Source organism: Falco naumanni, chromosome 12 (assembly GCF_017639655.2).
Source record: "Falco naumanni isolate bFalNau1 chromosome 12, bFalNau1.pat, whole genome shotgun sequence".
Classification (NCBI taxonomy): domain Eukaryota; kingdom Metazoa; phylum Chordata; class Aves; order Falconiformes; family Falconidae; genus Falco; species Falco naumanni.
This window is the reverse complement of record NC_054065.1, coordinates 24,571,332-24,588,516: the sequence shown is the minus strand read 5'-3', so window position 1 is coordinate 24,588,516 and position 17,185 is coordinate 24,571,332. Positions and strand designations below refer to the sequence as shown.

The window sequence follows — 17,185 nt, the reverse complement described above, 5'->3', positions numbered from 1 at the left end:
ATCCCGCCTCCGCACCGCGCCCGCTGCCCCACTCCGCTCCCGGTTAAGGGCTAGATTAATTTCGCCTTCATGAAAGTGAGGTTCTATTAGCTCGCTTCTAGTTTAAATTAAAAAAAAAAAAAGAGAGAGAGAGAGAAAGAGAAAGAAAGAAAAAACCCAAAACCCTTCTAAAAGTTTGTTGGGTAAAGCTCGAATTTTCTTCGCTTATTGCTCAAATGAAGAACCGCGTCAATTAACTCCAATTTGGAAACGCCTGCCCGAGAAGAATAATGGTAATTCCCCGTCCTTCTCTGAAAGGTGGCTGCCGCATGGCATTTAGCGCGTGTGGCCCTGGTAACCCGCTGACACGGTGGCTCCCCTGCCCGCCCCCCCGCCGCCCTCGGCTCTCCCACCCCCTTGGCTTCGCCCCGGGGCCAGGCAGCCGCGCCGGGCGCCCCCTGTCCTGCCAGAGCCTCCCGCCCCCTGCCCGCAGCCACCCGGGGCTTAACACCTTGGCTGGGCTCTCACAGCCAGCACAGCACGGTCACCGTGGGAAAAGAGTTACTTGCCCCCCGATAAGAGGGCAGGGGCCGCGTAGCAACAGGTAACGCGGGCACCTGCAGCTTTTCAAGGGCATTTAACTGCTGACAGAGGGAGCAGGAGGTTTGCGGAAGGGTCGCATTCGGTAAGAGGGGGTGTGAGAGGAGAGGAGCATCCAAAAAATGGTCTTTAGTGGCACTTTAACAAAAGTTTAACGTTGCTGTGAGGGCGACAGGACCTCTGTAGCTAAACGGGAAGGCTGCCTTGCCTCGGCGTCTTGCTCGCTGGTTTCTCGTGGTCCCCAGGAGCCCCGACAGCCGCCCCGTGGAGCGGCCCCGGCCCTGGGACGCGCGGGGCCGGGCACGTGTTGCGCTCCGGGGGAGCGGGACGACCCCTGCCCCTGCGGGGACCCACCGAGGATGCTCCGGGAGCTCGGTGCGGGGCTGGGGCAGGGGGAGGGTACGGCTGCGTGGCGGGGGGGAGCGGGACAGCCCCCTCTCTCCCCCCGACTTATTTCATCGTTGCTTTTGAGGGCACGGCAGGAGCGAGCGCTTCGCGGCCGGGCACAAACCAGACCTGAGCAAGCCCTCGCAGGGTGTGTGCGGGGTTGTGTGTGTGTGGAAGGGGGGCTCATGGCCCGGGCAGGGGACTCACGGCCACCCGGGGGCCGGGACGCCCCGCGGGGGTCCCCCGCTGCGGCAGCCGCAGGAGCCGTTGCGGGGCGGGCAGGGCTGCCCCTGGGGCACGGCGGGCGGGGAGGGTCCCTGGGCTGACCCGAACGGGGGGAGCTCTCCCCTCCCCCCCCTTCCCCTCCCCGGCTCTTTGTTCTTTGCCCCTTTGTTCTCCCTTTCCTCGGCGTTTGCCCTAAGTTTCCCGGGGGGTTGGAGGTGCGGAGGAAAGTTGCTGAAAGCTGAGGAATTACAGTAAGTGGATGCCGGAGCAGGGACAAGAGGCGGGGGTCCCTTCTCGGGCTACGAGCCGTTCCCCAAATCCCGTGGCTTTGTCTGCCCTCGCCGGGGGCCGGCGAGCCGCGCTGCAGCGGGCCGTGCTGCTGCTGGGGCACAGGGGACAGGGGGCTCCCGTGGCCACCGCGCACCCCTGGGGACCATGCACCCCCTCCTCCAGGGGAAAGCATCCCGGTGGGCAGCTGTCCCTACCGGCCTTTCTGGTGGGAAAGGGGAAAAAAACCCCGTAATAATCGCTGAACATACTGTAATGAGACGAGGCTGTAGGTCACGGAGAGGATTTCTGAATGTTCGATTTTAGGGCACGTGTATTGGTTTGAGTTGCACAAACCCAGCATGGATTTGGCTTCATGGCTTTATTTTCGGTGGTTTTCCTGCTGGCGTGGCAGGGCTCTGGTGAAGTGTTGTCAGGAGTTAAACAAGTTGGTGTTTACTTTCAAAGCAGATGGAATATCCTCACAGAGCAATGGCGCAGCTTAAAAGGCAGCTTTAGCATGGCTAATGGGAGATTGCAGCATGGTTTGGTATTGACAAACGGAACACAGCTTCCTTCGAAAAGGAAAACCTCTTCGGTCGGTTCAATATGGTACAGCCTTATCCTGTTTTTATTAATCGTAATTAAATGCTAGAGAACTACAAGCTTGTTTTACCTTTCACTAAGAAATCACTGAACTTTGCAAGTACCAGTTAGCACAGAATTCTTCCCTCTCCCCCGATATATTAAAGTAGGAAAACATTTGGGTGAGTTAGGTATTAGGAAAGGTGATGTAAAAGGAAGTTTTAGTCTGGTGCATGGGAGCAGGCCACAACAGGTTACGGACAGAGCCAGGTTTGAGTCCCGAACTCCAGCAGACTTCCCTGACAGCACTGCTACGCTCCCACCTTTGTAACTGAGGATACAATGGATGAATGTAGCACTTCGGCATGTGTTGAAAAGCTGCTTGAATGTAATTCTCATATTTCTTGTAATCAAGACAATGCCCATAAATATTTACTGTTTTTATATATGCAGCAATCCTATAAAATTATTTTTTAAAAAGGATTATATTCCACAGTAGTTTGTATTACATTAAAAAGGCTAAAACTGTTTATTATGGTGAGACAAATTTCCAGAATTTCTATACACTTTCCTGATATGAAACAAAACAAAGTTGAGAAATAAGGTGACATGAGCTAGGAGTTGACTACATCAGTTTTAGATCGGGGGTTTGTTAATGTGCATATGCTAATAGGGATCATACCATTCTTCTGGCAGATGTTAAACCCCAGGATCGATTTTTCAAATGAAACAGGTTTTGATTTGAGGTGATGTGGGGTCTGTTCTTCTGGCTTTGTTTTTTCCCGATGCTGAGGGGATACAATCCCAGTGAGAAGTCTGGGAACCTTGCAACTGGAAAATACCAGCTTTAGGTATTTCAAGCTGGAAACTGAAACACAGAATCTGTCCTTGAAAACTTTGACCTTTATTATTTAAGAGTGTCGTTCACAGTTGAATCTAATGATAGGTCACTAGCAAAGTAGAGAAAGATCCGGGCGTCGTGTTGGATGCTTTGGTGATAGTTCGATTTTCTAGCTGAGTATGTCTCTGCACACAAGTCTACTAGCTTATGCTTAAATCCAGAGGTCGGCTGCGTTACTTACTATTCTGTTTATATCTCAGTGCTCATAATGTGTTGCTGCAATATCCAGCTAAAAATGTTCAATGCCATTTACAACAAGGAATCCGCCTTAAGCAATACTATAATCAGTAATAGCTAATGTTACCGAGAGCAACAGTTTCAACAAATGACTTGCCGCCACAGGAGTTAACAAAGGTACAGCTGTAATTGTGTTCAGAACTAAATAAAAGCAGCTATCGAAGAGGAAAAATATAAATTTAATTGGAAAAATGGATCTTACACAATGCTGCGTGCCATCAATAACGGTTGCTTCTGTCTCGGTAATGGTGACAATTAGAGGGCCAAGCCATGTTAGTGGGTACTTGTTCAAATAGAGGGTTTCTGCAGCATGAGAAAAATTAATTTCTGACTCAAAAGCATCCACTGAAGAAAAGGTGGTTGCATTTATCCACATGTCAATTAATCTTCCCCTTTTGCTCGTGCTTTTTACTGGCATACATAGATTTCCTTTCAATAGATGAGAAACTTATATATATCTTTTAAAAAACAGACAACCCCCTACTACTTCCCTTGGAGGCTCTGACATTGAATACAAGTTACTAAGTATTGCACTGAATTTCAGAGGGCAAATCTAAATATACAAAGATGGCTTGGGATTTTGTTGTCTTGGCTTTTGGAGCAGGGGACAAAAGTACTGAACTGTAGTAGTTCGCTAAACTACCGAGTTTAAATGAGATGTCAGGCAAGACCTTTTACCTCTGATTTTTTATCACCTTTGTCTGTTGATAAACGCTTGGAGCAAATGAGAGGAAAACAACCCTAACATTGCTTTAATTTTTACTTTCCTCGCACTTGTTGTTATATCTAAGCAGTTCTGAACGGCATTGGTGCAGGGGAATATGGTATAAAATCAGAGCAAGGAGTTAATTAAAAATGAGCACTCTGTGCTTTACAATAGATACCTTTAGGTACAGGTGTGAATAAATACTGATTCGTTTATACAGTTCTTAAATGGAAAAGCCTTAAGTTTACAACAAAGATAAACAGTGTGTCGTGGTGCATTTAGCAGATGTTGTTGTGCTAACTTTAGGAAAATGGAGAGTAGCAGTCCCCTCGACATCCCTGCAGAAAATTAGATCTTGCCAGAAAGGAGAGCATATAACCATAGCAGTTATGTTGAGAATGGATGGTTAACAGCTTTAATACTGTATTTATTTTATTAGTTTACCTCAGTCTTAATAAATCTAAAAGATTTTTTCTTATAAGTGCCCATGTTTTATTCTATAGGTATATACTTAATAAAACTAAAAAAGCCTTCAGAATAATGCAAATCTCAGGCTTTTGAATGTTGCAAGGGCCTTTACGTGCTTACTACGTGTGTAAAATTACCACTAACAGTAATAAGTAGTGGTACATGTTGGCTAAGATACAGTTGCTGAATAAATAGCAATTATTTAGATTGGTGGCTTTTGGTTTTTTTTTTACTGTTATGTCTTGTATAGAGAGACCCAGAGCCCATTTCATCATGCAGGTTTAGGAGTACACTTAGGGTGTTGACAGAATGTAGTCAATACATTTGCAACAAAAACTGATGATAATGATGTGTTCCCAAGTATTCCATCTGTTTTGAAATTTGTCGCAGCTAGTGAATGGTACAGTAGTAATAAACTTAGAAATTACTTCCCCATATTTATATTCTGTCACAAAAGGCTTCTTATTCAAAGCACAAGAATAAGTATTTATCTCTGTTTTCTTAGTGACTCATGACCCCAAGGTGCAGCACTGGCATAATACATGCAATGTCCCTCCCTTAAAATACTTGCAAGAATAATATGTTATTGCCTATTTTTTCGAACATAAATCGGTAATGTGTGACTTTGGCTCTAAGCACAGAGGGAGAAAAGGTGATAAATCAATAAAAGTTCATTTTAAGGAACTGATTAAGATAAAGGCTCCCTTCTGTTTCTGTTGCAGTTAACGCCAAGACTCCCGTGACTTTGAATAGCTTCCTCTTACTGTTTGGGTTGTGGAAATGCTCAGAAATCCCAGCCAGCGTTTTGCTTTTGTTGTGCAGAAACACATAGGAGTAATATAGTCATCTTTGTTGAAGGCTACAGTTACAGGCCCGAATTTTTTTTGTATAATAGTTTTGTATTTCTTATCACATATTAGTAGGTTCTACGCCACACCCTCCCTCCCCCCTGGAATCAGTTAACCAAATCCATAAGTAGTGTATTTGATATTTTGTGTTTAACTTTTTCAAACCCTCATCCAAATACAGGATAACAATGATTTGGGTTTTTTTTTTTGTTTTGTTTTTGTTTCACTTGTATCAAATACAAATCCTTACGCTGGTGTCAGTCTTGGGAAGCTGCCAAAGAACTGTTGCTAAGTTTAACGCCCATTAATGACGACTGTTAAAATGAGTGAGGAACTTGCACATTTTCTTCCAGTTAGGAAAATGTTCACACAGAACTGAACTAGGTAATTCTGTGTGTATGTTTATCAGTCAATGCTTACTGAAGAAATTAGATCGGTATTTAACATCTTTTTTTTTTTTTCCTTATTCATATTTTTATATTCACAAAAGCGAGGCATCTAAAATATGCTTGAAATTTAAAATTAAAAACGTAGAACTTTAAACAAGGAATGAAAATAGTGCAGACTTCTGAATTATAAGTTAGAAAAGTCTTTCTGTTTCTAGCTAGGATTTTCTCTGAATAATTGTCTTCCCTTCTCCCTCTCTGTTTATCTTGTCTGCTTGAAAAATGTTGGAAGTAGTATGTATTTTAGTGGGATACAGCATAGTGACTCCTCCATGTTCAAAGGATGCTTGGAGCTCTTCATATGATATCTTTGCATCAGTAGAAAGCGTTAAATATTTTTATGCAGATTGAATCTTTTACGTATGGTGAAAAATACAGTAATCCAGTGAGGATTTCCACTCATACATGGAAATCAAAAGATTTTACAGCTGTACACATACATATACTGCTATTGACATCAGGTACTTCTGGGGTAGGTGGTAGTGGTGTATTCAGGGAAGAAACAGAAATAAATGGAGCTTATACTTCTAAATTGGATGATACCAGCTTCTCTTGTACACTCAGTAGATAAATTTGTACTTTTATGGTTTCTCTTTTCTTATGTGTTATAACATCTTTCCAACGGAATAAGTGAGATATCTATCTATCTATGACACACATATAGATCTATGTGTTTGTGTGTGTATATATATATCACATCACAGCCAGGGAAAAATTTACTCAAGTAGACAAACTTGCTTTATGCCACACAAAAGAGGAACTTTCTGGGTCCGAAGCGGGCTGTATTGGTAGAATGAAGAAATTACTGAAACTGTAGTATCCCACCTTCCTTAAGCATAACTCCGTTTATGTAAGGAAGGATCACCAGCAGTAGACCCATGTTAAGTGAGAGTGACCATAGTAACTGAATTATTTCTCAGTTTCTTTACCCATTGCCTAGCAAATAAATTTTCATCAATATGTCAAAATAAATATTCCTTAGGAGGAAAAACAGGCAAGTAGTTTCAACCTTTAAATGCTGGGGAGTTGGGGCATTTTTGATAGATTTTTTGTTTCATAGCAAGCAGCATTTGTAGAAAAATACTCAAAGCGGGGGGAAAATAACTTAGGGACTATGATGGGACTGGCACAGATATTTCTTGAACTGGTAGAAGATGCAGACTTGTCATGGGGTGTTAATATCTTTAGAATCACATTGAAGTTCACCTGATCTGTAAGTCTGGCATCGCATCCACTAAAATCACTGAGATTCATGTTCCACAGCCTGGAGCTTCTGTAACCACACCTAACTTTTACGAGTGGCTCATTTTGACATTATAGTTCAAAATGTTTGGGTAACCCAGGCATGGTAAGCCTGTGATTGATTATAATACTTGATGCTTAATGAGTGAATTTGATCTTTTCATCCAAGGGGTATCAAATACATAAGCCCTACTTTCATATCTAAAGCCTTACTTTTCATACTTTCATAAGCCTGTTTCATATGGCAACTGAGGCACGGAGAGAGAAGTGACTCTCCTAAGCCCAGGTTCCCAATGATATGTTGGTGATGGATTTAGGAATACAGAGCAGGCTGCATGCACCTGCTGCATACACGTTGTAGCCTCATAAAGCCCATGCATTTTACGATGCCTTCACATACTACTAAAACCTTGTTCCAACTGTTTCCTCGAGAGCTTTGTGACACACTTTCATTTAGTGGCAACTGCAACGCTTCATTCATCAAATGTCTATAAAGCTTATACCTTATGGTCACCCATACGAGGACTGGAAGACTTTGTCTTTCCAGTACCCACATAACTTCTTGCATGTTAACTCCTGTATTGGTGTGTATAACAGTGGAATTACCTGAAATGGGCTGCAATTGCTCTTGCATAGCGATTTGTTGCACTGAGGCCACGGGGAGGAAAACTAGCACCCTGTGCATCCTCTGCAGCAGCACAAAGCTGAGAGAGAAAAAACAAGGTGTAGTGGAAACTAGTGAAGGGTCTTTTTTGCTGGACTTGTACCTAAAGAATTGTTCCAAGAAGCAGCATATACTGCTGGAAAAGAAAAAATAGTTTCTGGATGTTAGCTCTGGGAAGCCCTGGTAACTTAGACAGCAATGGGGTATCCTATGCATACACGTAGGAATTGTAGAGCAACAGCCTCCTAACAACTGGAAATTAATACACCAGTCTCTTAAAAGTCATTAATCATATGAAAGAGGAGGGGGAAAAAAAATTGTCAGGCAAAATCCTGTATCCTACCATGCATCTGGCTGTAACAAGTAAGGTTTAGGAATATGGTTTTATATTAACAGCTATTAAAATAATTACTGTGGCCATTCTTTCTCTTTTGCTGTAGTCTTAACTGAACACCCCTGTCCCAAGGGCTCAGAGCAGGGGCTGAGATGGCTGTTCAGGTTGCCTGCAAGCCTGACAAACATAGGGACCTAGCACGGAGATCACTGAAGTTCTCAGGATGGCTTCAGAAGGACTTGGATGGGGTGTTTGTGAGTTAGTGTCTCTACTTCTCAGCAGAAATCTAGTAGCAAAACATTATAGTGAGATGTCCTAACTAGTAAAATTACTCTACTGCAATGAACGGTACCACAGTATCCAACAGCACAGTGAAGAAAATTGCCCTCAGTAAAATTACCTTTGTTGAAATAAGTGAATAGAGATAATATTGACACAACTAAACTCTGGGTAGTGCATATGAAGAGTAGTATTAGTCAGCTAGGAAAATCTGGTTTGGTATAAGTCTCCCTGACGTTTCTTTTAATTCTCCTGTACCTAAAGCGAGAACTGGCTTCAGTGGAAGGGAACCTGAAGAATGTGTCCAGCACTGATGTTTTGCATATGCCTTGCAGCGTGCTGGCAGACGCAGGCACTAATGTACTCAACACCAGGCTGAAAATGTTCAGCCACTTCAGAGGCACGCTTAGCCATCTCACGGGAGCAGGCCGATGGGGATGCAGAGCTGTTCGCAAGGAAGCAGTCTCCCGACGTTAGCTTCTCCGTGCCTTCCCCCGCAGCAGCCCGTTTGCGGGGTGCACGGGCTCGGCAGCCTGGCTCCTAAGCCCTGCCACACCTGGCTGGGCACCAGCTCCCTCCTGCCCTGCCTGCTGCTCCCTGTGCCAGGCGGCGATGCCAGGTGGCTGCGTCTGTCCTCTTTTCTTGTCTTTTTTCAGTCGGTGCTGCCATCTGACCAGAGGGGTAACTCGGGGAAGGCTGAACCCTTTCGTGACCTATTCGGGCCTATGATTGTCTAGCCCAAAATTGAAAAGACAGTGCTCTGCAGTGGGTCTCCTTGTTTTGGTGAAAATGGTTGAAACTCTGCCATCCAATTACAGAGCAGATTAAATGACTGGCACTACTTTGAAGCATCTTCTATTTTCCATTTCATTATCTACAAGTAGATATACACGCATTTGGGGACTATCCTTTATATTCCTTCTTGAATCTTCTAAGGTGACAAAAACAAGACCAAAAATTATCCCTCCTTTACTAAACTTATTTAAAAAAACTCAAAACCAAACAAACCCCAACCCTATTACATGTTTTTATAGAGATTAATATCAATTGGTACATATTTCTTAGATATGACCAGATTTCTAAAGCTTTATAAACTTGATGTTTGTAAGCTGTTAACAAACTGTGATTCCGTAACACAATGGAAATACTGTAGCTAAAAAGGAAATAAACAACTTGCCTCCTTGGCAGAATTATCATTACCCTGCATGTAGGAAAAGCTGGCTGCCTTTGCTGCAATTACTGCTGTACTTTCTTCTCAGGAAATCCCGTTGTTTGCCACGCTCCCTGCACAATCTTTTTTGTAGGGTTTTTGGATGCAGGAACTTTATCTGATGCAATGTTTTGTACAGCACTTAACAAACTTACCATCTTACCCTGAACAATGCTACTATGCTATAAATACCTAAGGAGAACACATCTCTGGTAGCGTAAATCCGGAGCAGTTACCCTAATTTTTGTAGAAATTGCTCTGCATTGACACTGGGGCAGCTCGGTTGAGCCTGACAGCAGCAGGTCTCTTGCCCTGCCTTTTGTGGCACGAGAGGAGGACCTGGGACTTATTTCTGCAAAAAGTTGAGCACCTGTAATCCTGCTAACGTCAGCTGGAGAGGAGAGCATGCAGCTCCTGGCAGCAGCAAGCCCCACTAATTTCTGCACTGCCCAGAAATTAGTTTAAGAGTCTCAAAATTGTCATTAAAATTCCAATTGTTTCCCTTTGCATTTAGGCATCCACCCGTGGAAAAAACACCTATGGTGTAACTTCTCCCCCTCTCCCTGGGGGTGGCACGGGGAGATTGGCTCATGAGGAGGATGGGAAGGTTGCAGCCCTAATGGTGACTGAAAAGACAGAGGCAATAAAATGAGCTTACCTTGCTGCCCCGAAGTTAAGCAGTAATCCACATGGCTCCAACGCTGAAATATGTAATAACGTGGTTGTAGGATTTAATTGCTAAAGATTTTGCATTGGTACTGCTTCTGTCTTGGCTACATAAATATTTATAACTTTTTGTTTTATTGCTATTGCTATGTAATATGACCAAAATGTCATGGAAAAAATGCAGTTTCTCCATTTTTTTTGTTAGAAATTGAAGATCTGATCCCCGGCTAGCATAAATTGGTGTGACCCCACAGATTTCACAAGAGCTGTCAGCTTTCACTGGCTGTGTATCTGGTTTCTGGTTTGTGGCTCTGACCAGCTAATTACTGAATAAGACTTCACCACACCATGACGTTCATATATAGTCATGGAATTCAGGGCTCTGACTGGGGTTAAGCAGTTAAACGTAAGTAAATGTATTGGTCTGTGTAATAAGATCTTTTCACTTTTTTTCTCGTTTTCCACCATGAACAACTGGATTGGAACTGGCCCTCTCCTTCCCATTGGCCTCTTGGCCACCTGCTATAGGTCTGCACGTATAAGAGGAAGGATGGGTTCAGTATCAGCACATTTCACTAAGGACTCTAGAAACTAGCACCTTTCACGCACACCAAATGAGCTAAATTACAAGGGAGTGTTTCCAGCAGGCATTCCAGGGCTGTGTACACAGCCTGGGAACCCGTGGTCCGACAGGCTTTGTCACCCTGACTGATGCCAAGACAGTCCTCCTTACGTGCTTCCGTGCGCCATTTTCTACCTATATCTATTACATCTTTGCAAGTACAGCTTTTTCTGTGTGCCTGGGGATGTACTTACGCATTTTGAAAAGTCAAAGACTCACTGAACTTTTAAAGCTGGATAATGTCAATGTGCTTCAAGCAGGGTCTAGAAGGAGTTGAGGTAGTTGAGGTCCTTCAGTTCAAAATTGTTTAAGATCCGATATTGACCTATTCATCTTTTGACTTAACATGCCAGGTGAAGTTCTGCAACCTCAGGGAAGACTTAATTCATACAAAGAGTGTTGGGGTTCCCTAATGGAGTGTCACAGGTGCTTTCTTCTCAACTGCAATGGTATCAGTTCCTCTGTCTTTTTATAAAACATAGCAGTTAGAGAATTCAAGTTCAGGGATGAAGGGTTTCATGTTTCCTCTTCTTCTAGTCTATAGACTATTCTATGCATAGGCTTCTTCAGCTCTTCCTTTTGAAGCTCTACCATCAGCTTTTAAGGTTATTCAGGCTAGAGAAAAGCAGCAGCAGGGAGCATGGCTGTAGCCTCCTGTGAGAACACTGAATTATGTGGGGTAATCCTGGATCTCTGGCTTCCAGGACTTCTTTAGCACTTATACATTAAGAGTAAAATACATTCATGCGCTTCTGAGAATTCCTGAGATATGACCTGAATCACAGATAGAGCCTATCTGCCATTAAACGCAATACCTTCTTGGCAGCCATTCCTCTCCTGAAACCTTTGGCTTTGAGATCTGTTTTGGAAAGGCATGAGGAATTTTGGAAATCTTGTAGTCAGTACCTGTATCCCCAGGAATCAGGCCCATCATGTACGGTTTTGTACCCATACTTTCCCCAGGACGCTGTACGTACATCGCACATACAGCATGGTTGCTTAAGTGTGGACTGTTAGCTGCTGGTTATTTTAATATTTGTGTAGCGTGTGAATGGGAAAAGGGTTTAGATTCTGTTTGTTTTTTAAATAACTGCATTGGCAGTCACACCATCCATAGTGTTTACAGAATGCCATGTGTGTGACTGATCTTAAACGGAGAAGAGCAGGTATCAGGCATGGCTGAGCGTGTTCCAGAGTGGGTCCGGAGCAGGTCAGCCTTGCACCGCAGCTGGCTGCCAGGGCATGGGAAAAGGTGCTGCTTAGCACTCTCCACTTTGTCTGCTACATATGTGCAATGTTACTATTCGCTGCTGGCACTTCAGCAACTTTCGCCTGTATCGAGCAAGCCAAATTCTGATCCGTGACTTAAGAGTTGGTCCAAATCCCTCTGACACCAGGCCCGACTCCTGTCAGAAGCCAGCCTGCAGGAGCTAAAAGGTGAGCTTGCTCATTCTGAGCAGACCTGGATCTTGTGCTAGGTGAGGGCCCCACCCCGAATCCTGATCTCTGATAAATTAACTTTTTAACATTGCATTACCGCTAGCATTCAAGCCAAATGTCTATGCAGGTATTTATGTTCCAACAACCAAATGCAAGCTTTTATTTTTTTTTTTTTTCCCCGATTTATAAGTATGTTATGTTTTACAGACGTGAGTAACTCATGTGGGATATCTTTCCCACAGAGTAAAACCAATGTAAATTCACATGACTCAGGGATTTGTTTCAGTGTTCATGTATAAACTCTCATTAGAAATGATTACGCTTGAAGATCAAAAGAAAAGTACACTTGCTTGTATTAATGTTTAATGCATAATTCACATTGTTAGAACAAAAAACAAAACAGTTGGTGGTTGTTACGACAAATATTAAACATTGGTGCTACTAACCAATTCCCATAGAGGATCCTTCATTTCATTGTATTGGCTGTGCGCTGAGATTTCCTCTTGCGCCTGTTGTGCTGTCGTCTCAGGGATTTAAAGACACCTTCCCCACTGGATGAGTAGCTCCCCTGTAATGACATCAGCGGGGAAGAGCCAGGACACCCCACCACTGCAGGTACCTTGAGCACTCAGGGACCTCTTAGCAGAAGCAGAGTGTAAGATGTTCTAATTAATTGTTTAAATAAGTGGGATTTCAGATCAGGCATGCTCCTATATGGTCCAAAACTCTCACTGCCTTCAATCTTCGTCTAGTTTGAGCCTTAATATCAAGACTAGACCCACAGTCAAAGTCACCCAGCATGACAGAATTCAAGACCAACTTGGTTTCTTGTTTTACGTTTATTTGTGTTTTACCTTCTTTAGTCACTGCTTGCTTTCTTACCAGAAAGCTTCTGGCTTAAATAAGCAGGTTTGGTGTGAGGGAAGCGTATGTGAAATCCATTCCCTATCTCCCCAACCAAGACCAGCACAGGTTAGAAGCGCTATGCCTGTAATCACAAATTGAGCTTAGGGACACGAATCCTATGTGTGGCACCACTGCCTGTTACATGGAGTAGCAGGGCTGCTGCATCTGCGTAAAGGGAAGCCCCCTGGGTACCCTCTGCCTTCCCACATCACAGCCTTTCAAACAAAGTAGGAGCAGGGGGTTTTATCTTCATAACTTTTATTGGCTTTTCCCATGTCAATGTTTAAGGGGCCTGCAATTTGTACCATCTAGCTTTTGTATTTATTTTTTCTCAAAAAAAAATGGCTGTTTTACTACTTGGGCTTACATCATTTCTTTCTCATGTAGGTTTGTTTTGTTGTGTTTTTTTTTCTTCCTAATAAAAACTCCAACAATCAACCTTAAGTTTATTAAGTTTAGGACTCTTAATTCATGTCAGAGAGTCACCTCTCTTCCTAGGGAGGTCTGTGGCACAGAATGAGACCAAATGACACGTGACAAACTTTCTGCTTGGCACAAAGTTGCAAAAAAAAAGAAAAAAAAAATTTGTACGTTCTCACTATAATTTTGGTAACCTTCCTGTACGCTAGTAGGGACACAATACACCTGACTCAGAGCAGAGCAGCTGCCAGAGTTTCAGGTAGGCTCCTCCCGATTCAGATCTCTGCAAGCAAACTAGTAAGTTTATTTTTATATAGAAATATATAGAAATCTGTTTTTCAGGTGCCTTCTGAAGGCCCTGCTGCCCTGCAAACCCTTCTGTGCAAGTCTAAGAGGTTCCTCATTTAGGAACTAATACTGCTGAATCAGAATGGGTGCTATTGCTTCGAATGGTATGCAGTGGAGGTACAAATGGGTCACAGGTGTTTAAGAGGGCAGAGGACAGCTCTGGGGTTTGTTTTCATTTTGTTTGTAACAACCTGCACTAAATATTTATCTTTGAGAACCTGGTAACTTTCTCCAGCAAAGAACCCACTTTAAGGCAGTTGAGAAGGGACTCATACATGCTGGTTACATTGTTTATTTTTAGTGGAGGGCACATGGCATCGCTATCCTGGAACTGATAATAAACATGTAGCTGTTGTGGGGTTTTTGTTGGGAAAGAAAAACCTGTAATGAATTAAATATGCTTCACCAGGAAAGAAGTAGGTCAAACGCTGGGCTAAATTAACCTCATGTTATACAGAAAGAGTAAATTCTGTCTGTTTCACATGCAGGACTTTGGACTTGTCTCCACACCAGATTATTCCAAAACTCTTATTAGGTACACTGCAGTAATTACTTTTGACTAAACCCGTGTGTAGACAAACCTTAGGCCAGCGTAAGAATTCACTTTCTTGAATTATCTTAATCCACTTTGAAAGTGGATTAAGCGAAACCAGGAAACAACTCCGTCTTCCAGAATGAATAAGCTATCTGAAGCAGTTCTGCTTTATATTCGCATCGAACCTTATTCCAGCATAATATTCCCGGGCTGAGAGGCTCTTAGGATATATCTACATAACAAATGAACGTGTGATTACAGACATACCAACCTCTCCTTTACTCTCACTGGCATGAGTAACCGCAGTAATGAAAGATGGTAGCAGAGACTTCAGCACAGCCTGTTAAGTGGAGCATGCATGCAGTTGGTTGTGAACAGCCTCCGCTGAAATCAGCCTCATCACACGCTCGCTTCAGACACAACTCACGTCCCTTAGACTAATACTGGCGTTGGGAATGCCTCTCTGCACCTCTGGTGTGTATGCGCACCAAAAATTGCATATGCGATAGGACTGCGTAGCTGAGCTAAATGGAAAACAGCTGAATTTAACTTCAGAGGTTAATCACATTGGAGAAGAAGCATGGCTCACACATTTTTAATATACACACCTTTGACAACCAAATAAAGTGTCAGCTGTGTGACTGCGGAGGCCAAATTAAATATGCTTTAGACAAGCACAACTCAGTTGATTTCACTAGGGCTGAATTTAGCTCCACAGGTGAGGTCTTACTTATTTGACTAATACGTGTTTTGTTGCCTATCTGCTCATTTATTTTAATGAAATTAATGCATTTTAATGTTCCTTTAAGTGCATTCCAAAAATAGCAATTTGATTAACTAATTCACCTTTAAAAGTGTAACAATCACAACTAAAAATCTTCCTGTTAGCTGAGGTACGGAATAATTGCGAGTAGCATCTCAGGTAGCTATGGCATACTCTTCATCCTTTCAAACAAGTTCCCCACATCAATCAAAAGAGCCTCACTTAAAAAGCCTCACTTAAAAATGAATGGTGAAATATAGACAACGATCAAGTTGTACGCAGTGCTTTTCCAGTCTACCAAAATGATGTATCAGTAACGTACTCTGCTGAGACAGTATAGTTAAGACAGATAAGAATTTAGCCTAAAAAAAAAAGTTCAAAACAATTCCAAAACAGAAACGAACTTGTCTTTCTAGCCAAGCCAGAAAGCATCTTGAGTAGCTTGGGTTTAAAAGAAAAAAAAAAAAAAAGTGGTTTCAATTTTGGGTTCCTTAAAACGATGCTTAGACTGCACTATAGTCAAAGAAGGATTTATTTTTCCCCCAAAACTCTTTTTTTCCCATTGCAACAGACAACCTCACCATTCAAAATAAGGTGCTGTTGAGAGCACAGCGTCCAGAGCAACGGAAAAGGTGCACACCAACTTCAACCCGCCATCACCTCCCTCTAAAAACTACAACAGCAAAACCTGATCTGTAAGGATACCAAGCCATTTTCCCTTTTATTGTATGTAGATGAGGAAAATGAAAGTGGTAATGCTAACGTTTGGGCTGGAGAGGCAGCGGCAGCAGATCGCTCCACGTGAGCCCTGCTAAACATGTCCCACACCCTGCTGCATGTGCGGGTGGGCAACGCTGCCACTCGCTATGAAAACAGGCGGTGCGAAGCGCACAAGGGGTAAACCTGGCTCTGGGCACTGCTGGGATGCCCCGTGGCCATGGTGTGGGCGTTGCGATGTCCCCACAGCTGGGGATGCTGCTGCATCCCCGCAGTTCGGGGTGCTGCAGTGTCCCTGCAGCTGGGGATGCTGCGGTGTCCCCCGCAGTTCGGGGCGCTGCAGTGTCCCTGCAGCTGGGGATGCTGCGGTGTCCCCCGCAGTTCGGGGTGCTGCGGTGTCCCCGCAGTTGGCCACCCAGCAGCCCACCTTCGGCCAGCGCACCCGGAGCTGCGGTGGGCGGCTGCTCGCCAGGCGAGGCCTAGCTCTGGGAACGCCTCAGCACGCCAGTCAAGCCCAGCCTGTGAAAGGTCCCCTGAGCTGAGCGGGGCCGTTCACGTGGACTTCACAGGATTTGCCTGTAAAAGCACAAGAACCAGGGGAAGGCCGGTGGCTGGCCCGCGCCCTGTGCCGCCCGCCGCAGGGTGCACGCTGGGCCCGGGCCCGGCGCTGCCTGCAGGCCCCAGCTCGCGCTTACCGTGAGGCGTCCGGCCCGCCGAGAGCGCCGCGGGCCCAGCGGCGGGGGGGAGCGGGGGGATGGCCTCAGCACCCCGGCTGGATCCAGCCCGGCTCTGCGCCACTCCGTCGCCCTCCTTAGCAGCGACGCCATTGTGCCGCCTCCCCGTGCCGCGGCCCGGCCCGGGCCCCGGCCGCCGCCGCAGCGCCCTGCGGGGGGGCTGGCCCCGGCCCCCCGGCCCCGGGTCGGAGGAGGCTGGGGGGGCGCGGCGCCGGGCCTGCACGGCGGCAGCGCGCCTCCTGGCCTACCTCCCTCTTGCATTTCGGGTGCTTTTTATCATTCTAAAAAAAAAAAAAATCTTTTTTTTTTTTTGGTGGTGCCCCCCCCCCCCCCCCCCCCCCCGCCTCCCTCCCCCCCCCCCTCGCCGTGGCTCGGCAAATGGCCTGCTGGCGGCTGGCGGCGTGTGCGTGCCTGTGTGTGTCCCCGCGTCCCCTGGGCGAGGTGTCCCGTCCGCCGCCGGAGGACTCGGCCGCCCGCATCCAGGGGGTGGCACCCCCTCCCGCCCCCCCGTTTTTCGGTACTTGGGGTGGGGTGGCTTTTTGTTTTGAAGGGTTGGGGGGGGTGTCTTTTTTTTTTTTTTGGTTTGGTGTTGTTTTTTTTTTCCAGGTGGGACTTGGCGGTGACCGGCGAGGCTCGCCCGGCACTGAATGTCACCC

At 45.0% G+C, this 17,185-nt stretch overlaps 1 protein-coding gene and 1 long non-coding RNA gene across 9 annotated transcripts in view; one reads left to right on the top strand and one right to left on the bottom strand.

The window, feature by feature from the left end:
• ESRRG (estrogen related receptor gamma) overlaps positions 1-17,185 on the top strand; it is a 396,844-nt gene that overhangs the window by 2,879 nt on the left and 376,780 nt on the right. The window lies entirely within an intron of this gene.
• Positions 12,457-16,813, bottom strand: LOC121096470. The gene is made up of 2 exons (XR_005830531.1): positions 16,491-16,813; positions 12,457-16,371 (listed from the first exon to the last, which is right to left on the bottom strand). It is a non-coding gene; the product is annotated as an uncharacterized LOC121096470 (long non-coding RNA).